At 47.7% G+C, this 12,718-nt stretch overlaps 1 long non-coding RNA gene across 1 annotated transcript; it reads right to left on the reverse strand.

Moving 5' to 3' along the window:
- Positions 1-5,217: 5,217 nt before the first annotated feature.
- Positions 5,218-9,757, reverse strand: LOC135824714 (uncharacterized). The gene is made up of 3 exons (XR_010554927.1): positions 9,449-9,757; positions 8,245-8,286; positions 5,218-5,382 (listed from the first exon to the last, which is right to left on the reverse strand). It is a non-coding gene; the product is annotated as an uncharacterized LOC135824714 (long non-coding RNA).
- Positions 9,758-12,718: the final 2,961 nt, after the last annotated feature.

The following is a 12,718-nucleotide window of genomic DNA, read 5'->3' on the forward strand; positions in this document are numbered from 1 at the left end:
CAATGGAGACTCGATCATGTCCGACATTGCTAATAAGTGATGGAGCTCGTGAGAGATATTGTAACATCTTCAGAGGCAGATCGAATATGCATCCTTTCCTGGTCGTTTGACAGTGTTCAGCCTTTCCTCCATTTTTGTTCCAAACCAAGAACATTATAGCCCTTGTTGAACCATTATAATCAGCAATGTGACATAGGTTTTGGAGTATTATGATTAGCATTATACGAACACTTTCGGAGCATTATCCGCTGGGGCCTAACCATCACACTCCAACTCAACCAACTGCTTTTGAAACCTGTGACATAAAAGGAAAACAGTACAGTATCTAGACTCACGTAGGCGGCAAGGATCAGTGCGGAGCGTTGTCCAGGTTCCTGGGAATTGACAGTTCATAGTTGACTGTATTGCACTTTGATCATTCAGGAAACCAGTCTTGCACTTTACACTAAGCATTGTGTTCTCTGCTGATATAAAATCTGTCGAGTCTATTCCATTCTTTGGATTTGATGGCTGGTTGAATATTTCTACAGATCAATGCCAGGGAAAACGAAAATAACTTTAGTTTAATCAATAACATGCATAAATATGTAGAAATCACTGATCAATCACGACCCCTGTGACCAGGGGAATGGTCACAAATCCCCGAACCGCATTCATAGAGTCCCACACATGTTTGAATTTCGATGACCACTCCCACCCTGGTTTGTTTACTGATGACTAGTAACGCCAGTTTGTATACCGATGACCAGTTCCACATATGTTCATATTTGATATGACTGTAGGTATACGTGACGTCATGGTAACCGCTTCACCAGAGGTCAGGACAACCCTATAAGTATTATCATTACTTCCTCCGGAAACAAATATTTCGTGACTTTTTGACATGACTTTCCAAGGAGTTAGTGTGCTCAACAAAAGTGTTCTTTTGGACGAGAAACACTTCAAATTATTCAACCGACATATCAACAATATCTCTAGGATCGATTAGTGGGAGTAGATTCTCAGTCTGGGCCGCCATTGCTCGACTCATCACCGCTCAAACCGTTCCAAGTGCCAGGTCGATCGACGCAATGTCGTATGTCACGGAGAAGCTTCTCACCGTCCCTGATCGTCTTCGCTGTTACCTGAATGCCTTCTCCAACATCTCGGCGGAGACAACAGTAGCGCTGAAGCGCTGGTACTCATCACCGCCTCGGCTCTCGCTCGAGGATGCCCCGGAACAACAACACGGTCAACGCCAAACGTTTCAATTTTCCTCCGAGGGATATCATAGTCGTACCAGCGCTTCCGACTGCCGCGATCAGATCCCGCCTTCTCCTTTTTGACCAAGGACACATTGCTGAGGCTGCTGGAAAAGGCGAGATCAACCACGTTGAGGTCTGGGCTCTGCAGTGGCTGAACGACTTCTATTTTTGAACTTGTTCATCTTGCTCTGCTACGCGAAGTGACGATTGTCACATCTCTGCGTTGAAGTTTTGACATCTTGCCGACCTGTTCGCACGCAGACAGGCGTTTCGAGGATGGCGAATTGCGCCTGATGGACGAAAATGAAAAACATGTTTGCTTTGCTTCTTTTGCAGCGTCGACGCCCTTGCTCTGCGACGATTGTCGGCTCTCCAAACTATTAATCATGCTTTCCTACGATGCCGAAATGTCATGTCAGTGTTTCAGGCTGACAGAACGAGAGAGAGAGAGTGAGAGAGAGAGAATGAGAGAGAGAGAGAGAGAGAGAGAGAGAGAAAGAGAGAGAGCGCGAAATAACAGCAGCGAAAAGTAGTGACAAAAGTCAAGAAGTTTTTGTTTCCGGGGGAAGTAATAGTATATGCTTTTCCGCGGCAATGTCAGCCGCACAATGGTAACCCACATATTTGCATATGCCAAACTGCGCCACGTGTCCATACGAAATAAGAGAGGGGATAACAAAACAAAAAACAAAAATAATAACACAAAAGAGGAAAAAACTGGAAAGTAACGATGAAGCATAAAAATGAAGGAACAGAACAGGCCAAACACGAGTAATATGTATATAATACAACCCAACAGTACGCTTGTACGTGAAATATAAACCGACATACAAACCGAGGCGAAGCCGACGTTTGTATGATGGTTTATATTTCACGTACAAGTGTAGCGGGCCGCAGTCTCTCTCGGAGGCAAATGCACACGGGTCTCAGTGAACACACTGTAATTGGCAATTGAAATGTACTGGCAACGAAATTAACTGATTGGCAACTAAATTAACTAACTGGCAACTAAATCAACTGATTGGCTACTAAATTAACTGACTGGCAACTAAATTAACTGATTGGCTACTAAATTAACTAACTGGCTACTAAATTAACTGACTGGCAATAAAAGAATCGTGAGCAGCAGCTTTTATGCAAAGGCAGAGTCCGTACGCTACTGTACGGGGATACGCTAACGTATGGGGATACAGTACGGGGATATGCTAACGTACGGGAATACAGTAACGTACGGGTTATGCTAACGTACGGGGATACGCTATACGCTACACCTCCCCTCTCAAATACAATCACGTCCTCGTGATTCGAATACTCGGTGATAGCTGGACACCAACAACTGGCTGTTATTTAGAAGAAACTGGCGGCATGCATGGTCGCGTCGGAATAAACTCGACGATAAGAGATAGGCAGAATGGATGGATGACTTGAATAATATAATACAGGTATGGAGTCGTGAACATTATAGTAGATCGCGAATTGCTGGGAGAGCGTCAACCGGAGTATGGCAAATAATATCGGAAATGATAACGTTTGGAATAGACAGAAGAATGAACTGATAAACAAAATCATAAAGTAGAAGCACACCAGGTTCACACGATCTCACGGGGTCAAAAGGGGAAAGAACTGTCCTCCAAATAGGACCTGAAACCACAGCACTCTTGCTGCACAACACTGGCACAACCTGCCAGGAACATCGCAGTTCAAAAACCGAACTGAATACACTATACTATATAATTATCACTATTCACTATACGGGGCATTGTCACACACATTGTCCCAGGTTAGCTGGGTAAACCGTGGCTCACCATGATCGGACGCCTACCAAACTAAACTGGATTCACACACTCGCATAAAGGAAGACTGAAGAGAATAGGAAGACTGAAGGAAGACAGGAAAGAAAATGCCATACCTGGAATCAGCGTTAGTAACCACGGCGGCGGCTGGAGCTATGGCGGAGGGCGAGCCAGGTTTTATCTTCATCTTGATTGAGCCGGTCACTCAGAGAGGCGAGCTCGGCGTCAGGCAGATCGCTCCCTCCTCGTCTTGAATCGTGGTCTTCACATTGTCGATAGCATCGCTTTGCGCGACGTAAAGAGTGATGGTCTAGCCAGGAAGAGTGTTGACGAAAATCTGCATCCCACCACGGAGACGAAGTACCAAGTGAATAGTGGACTCGTGCTGAACATTGAAGTCACTCAGGGTTCGGCCGTCTGCCAACTGCGTGCCGGCGAAAATCAAACGCTGCTGGGCTTGGGGAATAAACTCCTTGTCTTGGTCAGCAGCCTGCCTGTCGTCGTCTGCATCAGCTTCGCCATCACCACCGGTAGTATACATGTAGGTAGCGGGTCGCTTGGAATCGCCATCGGAGTCTCCAGTGTGTGCCGTGCGGAGAGAAGGGTGATCCACGCTAGCACCCTGACTGTGCTGCAGGCTAATAAGCAGGGCCAAGCCCAGGAAGGCAAGAAACATGATTCTCATCTTGATTCGTCGCACGGAGCTGTAGCGGGTTGAGCCATGGGGGTCCGAGAAACGTGTAAAGTAACACAGTTAGGTAGAGAATAAAACAAAATGAATTTACCGCTGCCACCAATTTGTAGCGCGTAAAACAGGTGGGGTCGAATCTGACAAAGTTGACTTTAACCACCGCTGCCACCAATTTGTAGCGGGCCGCAGTCTCTCTCGGAGGCAAATGCACACGGGTCTCAGTGAACACACTGTAACTGGAAATTGAAATGTAACTATAACTGACAATGAAATTAACTGGCAATGGAATTAACTGACTGGCAACTAAATTAACTAAGTGGCTATTAAATTAACTAACTGGCAATACAAGAATCGTGAGCAGCAGCTTTTATGCAAAGGCAGACTCCGTACGCTAATGTACGGGGATACGCTAACGTATGGGAATACAGTACGGGGATATGCTAACGTACGGGAATACAGTAACATACGGGATATGCTAACGTACGGGGATACGCTATACGCTACAATAGTTCTATAAGTACTGCAACCTTCGACTGTAGTGTGCTAACTCCAAACTAGTCGGGGATCAGCCAGATTCCGAAGGCCAGTGAGAAAAAAACACATCCGTAGAGTTTTAAGCTGCTGAGATAAATTCATCTGGGTCGAAGAAGGCTGAGAATCACGACTAGTCACAGAGGGTCTATCAAAGCAGCACAAGTAATTTGCCTCTTTCAGCCAATAGTGGCACTGCGATGCGAAAAACAAGTTATTCGCATAGGAATAAAATGTTGGCGCCCGTTCTGCGATGGATTGGGGCACTGCCCCCCCCCCCCTCCCACATCTCTGCACGCGATGATCATTTGTATAACTACATATTTCATGGACCAGTGCCTTGGAGAGTGTCTTCCCTGAAAATCAAGAGGTCCGGAGTTTGAGACCCGCTCTGGTAGCAGGGGTCGTGTACTGTGCTAACAAATGCTGTGATGCATGCGTGAACCCCCTTGCATGCAATACATTGCGCAGACACCCACCGTCAACTGGGCATTGACTTACTACTTGACACTCAGAGTGAGGGTAACATGGATTCAGCTGACACGGTTTCACCCCCTTATTGGGCGCTGGCGGTGAGACTGGCCACCTCACCCTCGCGGGTACACCCTATAACTGCCACTGCGGTATGATGGTGGCCCACCACAAGCAAACAATCCTATGCTTTGTACAGTCGGTTGCAACGTGGATTTTCGAAAGAGTAAACTCATGGAAGAACAGTTTTGTCTCTCTCACACACACACAATTACACATACACACTATCTCACAAGCCCCCTCTCTCACTCACTCTCTCTCTCTCTCTTTCTCTCTCTCTCTCTCTCTCTCTCTCTCTCTCTCTCTCTCTCTCTCTCTCTCTCTCTCTCTCTCTCGCTCTCTCTCTCTCTCTCTCTCTGTCTCTCTCTCTCTCTCTCTCTCTCTCTCTCTCTCTCTCTCTCTCTCTCTCTCCTGGTACCCAGCCAATTCTACCTTACTGAAAAATGTGATGGAAACCATGACAACAGAAGTCTTACTATGGCAACGCCAATGTCCCATGAATCCAGGTAGCAGCCACAGGACAATACTTTACCCTCATTATTAAAACAATGCAGGGAGCGTTCATTCTTACCAGAACAGTTTCTTCCTGCGGCTGTAGAACAAGGAGGAGAACAAACAAAAGAGAGTCAACAATGACAACGAGCAGAGTGTAGAAAATATGCACACATAATGCATGCGTGTACACACACACACCCACACACACACACACACACACACACACACACCTTTTGACCTTTTGACGCCCATCGCCGGAGGCGATGATAGCAATGCTACGGCAGAAGCCTTTGCAACTTGTGCTGGGATTGCACCATTCAACAGCTTGCAAGGCTGAAGAATTGACCGTCACTATTCAGACTGGTCTACACCATACAGCTATTTGAAGTGAATTTTTTTCTGGCCAGTGAATCCCTATTTTTGGTCTTTTTCTTTTTTCTTCTTCTTTTTTTCTTCTTTTTTTTCCCGCACACACATCACACCACTTACTCCGGCATGCACTGGCACACGCACGCACACACACACACACACACACACACACACACACACACACACACACGCACACACACACACACGCACACACACACACACACTCTACTACTACTACTACTACTACTATTGACAGCTGCCAGAAATGGCCACGCCGCTCCCCGAAGGGAGGTACTGTCAGAGAGGTTAGGGGAGAGGTAGGCAGTGGTTCAAATGGCACTCCAGGTCCTGCCGCCTCCGAAACTGGTGTTGATTACAGACTCGGCAATGATGTTGAAAGTGCTGGCGATCAGTCACTGTAGGGCGCTTCAGGCGGGGTCCACAGCGATGGCGCTTGAGGCCAGCAGTTGACTTGAAAGTACGCTGGCAGGCTGTACACACCGGGAATTCGGCAACAGGAGGAGCAACACTAGGCGGTCGGTCGTCACAGTTGTCACTCTCTTGGCACTTATGCACCGCAAGCCCACCCCTGCTCCGGAGCCATCTACTGCAGGCAGAACACTGCACTGACCCAGGCTGTTGTGATACGGGGAGCTGTCGGACTGCTGTGCACTTGTGCCGGGCCATGTCAGCGCAACGACGAAACAGGCGGCCGTAAACGTGGTTCACAATCGTCTTTGGGGCAGGCTCCTTCACCCCCGCTGCTGCCGACACAATATCACGCCACTCTCCGCGATCGTTGGCCGACTCGAACCAATTGTGCACACCGGCCACAGTCAGATCAGCCTGGACAGCGTCCTTCCAGCGATGTCGGGGGCCGCAAAACGGGCGGGTTCGTGGGAGATGAGCGAAGCGCAACTGCTTGGGTAACCGATTGTCATCAAGCCGAGCTAGGTGCCCAAGCCACTCCAAGTGTCTTCGCTGTACCATGCACGACAGTGGAGTAGGGTCACCCCACTGTGCGCGTAAATACTCCGATGTGATGTGTTGCTCCCTTTGGCGGCCGCGCGAAATGCCAAGGATTGACCGTAGGTTGGCGTGATGGAACCTGGCCAGCTTGTCCAAATCCGACTTCAATGGGGTCCAACATTCCGAGCCATACAAAACCGGGGTGAGAACACATACCATGTACAAATGCCGTCGAGTAGGCAGGTTCAGGCTCTGATCATGTAAAATTCGCCGAAGACAGCCAAAGGCCCTGGCACCCTTCGCAAGGCAGCTCTGGACATCGGCATGAGCTCGCGAATCCGGAGTTTTTATAGATCCAAGATAGGGGAAGGAGGTAACAGCTTCAACCCTTTCATTGCCAACTGCCAGATCGGAACAATCAGTGGCAGCGACTCCATAGCCCGCGACCAGTAGCTTAGTCTTCGTCATGCTGACCGTGAGGCCAAAGCTGGATGCCACATCGCAGAAGGCAGATAGGGAGAGGTCGGCTGCAGCATGAGTTGTTGCGAGTAGGACGGCGTCATCGGCAAACTCAAAATCATCAGCATGACCAGTCTGAGACTGTCAACGTCGCCCAGCTGCACGGGGAAACAACTGCCCATCAATCAAGAAGCTGAAATCTACACCAGACTGGATGCCGCGCTCCCTGAGAACAGACCTCTACCGCTCCATCACCAATCTGAAATACAGGTTGAACAGCACAGGAGCCATGACACACCCCTGCCGCATATCATTTTGCACAGAGATCGGATCGGTACAACCACCAGCAACACGAACAGACGCCAACATGTCCGTATGGAACGACTTCACGAGAGCCACAGCCTGAGGGGGGACACCGAGCTGAAGCAATGCCTGCCACAGAGCCTCACGAGGCACAGTGTCGTATGCTTTGCGGAGGTCCACAAAGACGCAAAACAGCTTCGATCGATGCTCCAATGATTTCTCTACCAGTTGGCGGACAGAGAAGATGGCATACACACACGCCATGTATCATGCACACCCATACACATACTCCTACTCCTGCCCATCCCTGAAGTGATGATAGCGAACAGCTATGTTAGACATAGCAACATGCGCTGGGATTACACCGTTCAACAGCTTGCAAGGCTGATGAATTGACCGCCGCTAATTTTGGCCTGGTCTACACCACACGGCTGGTTGAAGTGGCTTTTTCTGGCCAATGAATCCCCATTTTCCATTTTTGTTTCATTTTGTCTTTTTTTTCTTTAATTTTTCTTTTTTTAGCACACATACAACACCACATACTCCGTCATTCACTGGCTGTTGGTGACCACCCAGGAAAATGAAAGAAGAGCTAGGAGAATGAGAAAGAGAAGAAAGACGTGTACGTTCATAATCCTCGGGAATTGAACCCGCAACCTCTAGATTGGAAATGTACTGCACTTATCACTGCACCATATGGGACACACATACACACGCACGCACACTCATACAACCACGCACACACACACACACACACACACACACACACACACACACACACACACACACACACACACATACACACACAAGCCCATAAGACTGGAAATGGGGAGGTGGATTTGCATGCAGAAGAACTTACTTCGCATGTTGGCTGGAAACTACCAGTACTTGCCACATCCACCTACACACATGACAGAGCGTACCAATAAAACAAGGGGTTCAAATCAGATGCATGCGAATACACGTGCACACACATACACACACACACACACACACACACACACACACACACACACACACACTGCATTGCAGTATATGCAAGAGAAAGGTCCTGCTATTCACCCGTATTCTGCCGTATTTGCACAGAAATCATTGCCTTACCTGTTGCATGGTATTGGACTTCAATTCCCGAAGTTATGCAAAAAAGTTAGGTTAATAGCGTCTAGAGCGCTTCATTTTGTATCTGTGCGTGTGTGTGCACGCGCGTGCGCATGTGTGTGTGCGTGTGTGTGTATGTGTATGTGTGTGTGTGTGTGTGTGTGTGTGTGTGTGTGTGTGTGTGTGTGTGTGTGTGTGTGTGTGTGTGTGTGTGTGTGTGTGTGTGTGTGTGCGGCGGTGCACGCACCCATACCAGTGCATGCCGGAGTATGTGGTGTGATGTGTGTGCGGGAAAAAAATTAAAAGAGACCAAAAAGTAGGGATTCACTGGCCAGAAAAAGCCAGTTCATGGCTGTGTGGTGTAGGCCAGGCTGAATAGCGGCAGTCAATTCTTCAGCCTTGCAAGCTGTTGAATGCTGCAATCCCAGCACAAGTTGCTATGGCTACTGCTGTAGCATCACTATCGTCGCCTCTGGCGATGGGCGCCAAATGGTGAAATGGTGTGCGCGCGCGTGTGTGTATGGCAGGGCGATCCCTAGTTCGGAGCCAAACTTGCCAATCAAAAATTGCAATCAATATTAATTTTTTTGTTGCTGCGATTGAAGCAGTCAACTGCCTGGGAAACTTGCTGTATTGGATCTTATAGTATACGTACATGTACGTAGTCATTGAACAGTGTGTGTGACTGTGTGAGTGCGTGCGTGCGTGCGATTCAGTGTAGCACAAGGTAGTACACAGTCGCAGCGATCCGGCAAGGAGCCGCTAGCCTACAAAACTCGCACAGTCAATCTGCGCGCTTCTAGCGCTGGGTGGTAAGAAGTAAGCAACGGACACAGCTATGGTCTATGGAGGGCTCGCACACAAACACACACACACACACACTGCCTAGGTCATGCGATCCAGGTTTCGAAAACAAATTCTGAGGTAATTATTTTAGACAAACATGAACTACTAGTAAATCTAACCATTTTCTGTGTGCGGCGGTGTGGCGAATGTCAGCAAACGAGCCTGATCGGAGTGAGATGTAGGCTAGCGTCTAGTCCGTGGTCTGCGTCTGCTAGATCTACAATCATAACTTCCTCTCAAGCACAAATACCTCTGTCCTCACCTGCAGCACAACTAACAAAAGCACTAGCGCTAGCAAGCAACAACTAACTTACTAGACTACAACACGCGTTGCAGCTACTTCTGGGAGTCGTAGATCTAGCAGAAGTAAGTACGATCATGTTGGTCTAGCCAACAAAAAAATCCCTTCAGACTGCATAGCATGTGAGTCTTGTGACACTGACAAAGACTAAGTGACAGCGGCTCGATCGTGGAATGTTCAGTCGTGCCAGTTCAGATTTCGCGGGTCGAAGCAGCAGCCACTCACAGACTCGGCAGTCGATACACATGATACATGGCAGTCTGCGGCGTACATGTACCAGATGTACAGAGTCGTATGACGTGACGACAATGCTAGACTACACACACACACACAAAAGAAACTAGTTTCGCGGGAAAAAATATTGTGGTGGCTAGATTTTTTTATGTGACGTCGACGTCGCGGCGCGCGGGCCGACACGACATCACGTGCACTGTCCGCCGCGCCGGTGCCGTGCTTGCTGTAACATGCCGGTCATGCCGCGGCCGCGCGCATCCCTGACATGAATCAGTACAGTGTCAGTACAGAGTCTACAGACTACACTACGCCTACACTACACTACCCTACAGTCTACATAACAACTGTTACTCTTACTCTTAGTCTTACTGGTGACAATATTGTACAGAGTAGATCTACTTGAGAAGTAAGCCTTATTAGTTGTACAGACTACAGCGGTACAGGAGAGGGCAGGCTCAGCTCCGCCCATTCTGGCCCATCTGGGGTCTCGTCTCGTTTGCAGTTGTAAGCGTAAAGTAAGCCGGATTCGCGGACGTCCGGACGCATCACCCGGGTACTGACGTGTTCAGTTAGGACCACAGCTAGCAAATACAGGTACATTCGCGTCGGCGGGCCACCACTTCGCCCATATGATATCCTCAGTGTCGAATGCAGACCTCACAAGTGAGTCCGGGGGAGAGGGGATAAGTCTCTTTTGCAGTACCACGAAACTGGGAGGAGTCACGAAGCTGCTTTTGGTCTCTGTTGTTCTGCCTTGCGTGCATAGTGTACAATCATGTACAATGCACATGTACTTGTACAATGCACATGTGTGTACTACATGTACACTATGTACATCATACATTGTACATCATGTATGTACAATTATTGTACAGGCATGTAGTCATTGTACAAAAGCCTCTAGTACTAGTAGATCTACGGGAAAAATGAATTGCACATACTGTAGATTGGATGAAGGCTGCAGACATCACGCAACTACATGTACGTTACTTGCTTGACATGTATTTACTGTGTATTTTATAACAAAAATATTATTGAAAACCCATAATCGATTTTCTTGTTCCTATCATCAGTGGGAAAAAAAGGAGGGCAACAGCAAACTACTCCACAGATATTTATGCCAGAAACGGCCAAGGACCGCGCGTTGTGGACAATACCAACAGAAGGAAGGTCGAGCAGGATCATGAGTCAGTGAGTGAAGCGGATCTGGAGGAACAACTCCGTTCACGGGACGAGCAGCTAGCAAATGGGAGACAAGTGGTCTGTACAGAAACGGAGGATGAGACAGGTGATCAGAGGATGGAAGAGCAATTGGATGACGAAACGGTTGGTGAGGAGACAGAGGACGAGGCAGATGATGGTAGTGATGATGATCGTGAGGATGACGAGCGGAGCGAGGAAGAGGATGATGAGATGGACGAGGAGGAGTCGGGTGGGAAGGAGCGAGATGAAGCGGATGAATGTGTTGATCGTAAGAAGTCAGCTGTGTATCTACACTTGTTATCTCGTCCTGACTGTCTTAGTGTGTATGATGACTCTCATTTTTCTGTACTGTGTCGTGCGCGTTATGTCCAACAGTTGAAAGTCCTTGAGGCAGTTTGTATACGTATTCATAAGTCTGTTTTGTGTAAGCAGAAGGAGCCCGTTGTTGCACTGAAGTTGTATTCGTCGGTTGACACTTCGTTTAGTGCCTTCTCGCCTTTGGTTACGTAATCTTGTTACCTTTTTGCGTTTCCTCTAGTGGTTTTATTGCACTTGTATCTTGTTGTTATTTCTAACACCTTTCTATTTACAGTACTTAACTTCAGTTTCTTTGGTTGTATCCTTAGTTCCGTATTTTTCCCACTGATGATAGGAACAAGAAAATCGATTATGGGTTTTCAATAATATTTTTGTTATAAAATACACAGTAAATACATGTCGAACAAGTAACGTAGTTGCGTGATGTCTGCGGCCTTCATCCTATTCATAGCTACATGTATATTAAAATTATTATCTCCACGTAGATTATTTACATACTGTAGAACGGGTAATTTTAGCGACTATTAATTTCAGCGTTTTCCCATTGTCAACCGGTTAGCGACGTTTTATTTTAGTGATTTGCAGCGATTTTACTCACGGATCACCAGTGCACTACTAATGCCCCAACGGATTAGCGACTTGAAACTTTAGCGAAAATGAGTCGATCGCTAAATTCGCTAGGGTTTTTACGTCGCTAAGATTACCCGTTCTACAGTACACTGCACATGTCCAAACTCATACTAGTGTTGATCGGTTGACAGTAGAGTAAAACCTGTCAAGGCGACCACTCAGATAATCTGACCACCTGTTCTAGAAGACCACTGAAACCAAGATCAAGGGATGCAATTTACACTCCAATGACCCTTGATAAGGAGACCACCTGGCACCAGAGACCACATTTTGAAGGTCCCTTGAGCAGTCGTCTTAGACAGGTTTCTACTGTGTGTTAGAAGGCGCAGGAGTCACTGTGTCGAAACCAGTCTGGCACTCAGCCACTCTGAACCCTCCCTGAACACCCTCTCTGCTTGTGCCCTGGCTCCCCCTCTTTTCACTCTTCTATAATGACTGGATCATCTTTCCATCTCTCGCCCTCTATACAATGCATTCTTCCCCTCCCGACCCGACCCCCTCCGTCCGATCCTCCACGCTCTTTGGTGCACTGAAGTGCGGCTGAAGGAGAAACCTCCGGTCGGCGGCAATGCTCCAGTTTCAACAGCACAGCTTCATACACCTATATCATGCACTATTCTGTGCTCCAGGGTTGTTGTTTCTCGTAAAAAAAATTAAAAATGACAAAATTACTAGCTATGCTCCCCCAATCCAGTACATGCAG

The sequence above is a fragment of the Sycon ciliatum genome, chromosome 9 (genome assembly GCF_964019385.1).
Source record: "Sycon ciliatum chromosome 9, ocSycCili1.1, whole genome shotgun sequence".
Lineage (NCBI taxonomy): Eukaryota > Metazoa > Porifera > Calcarea > Leucosolenida > Sycettidae > Sycon > Sycon ciliatum.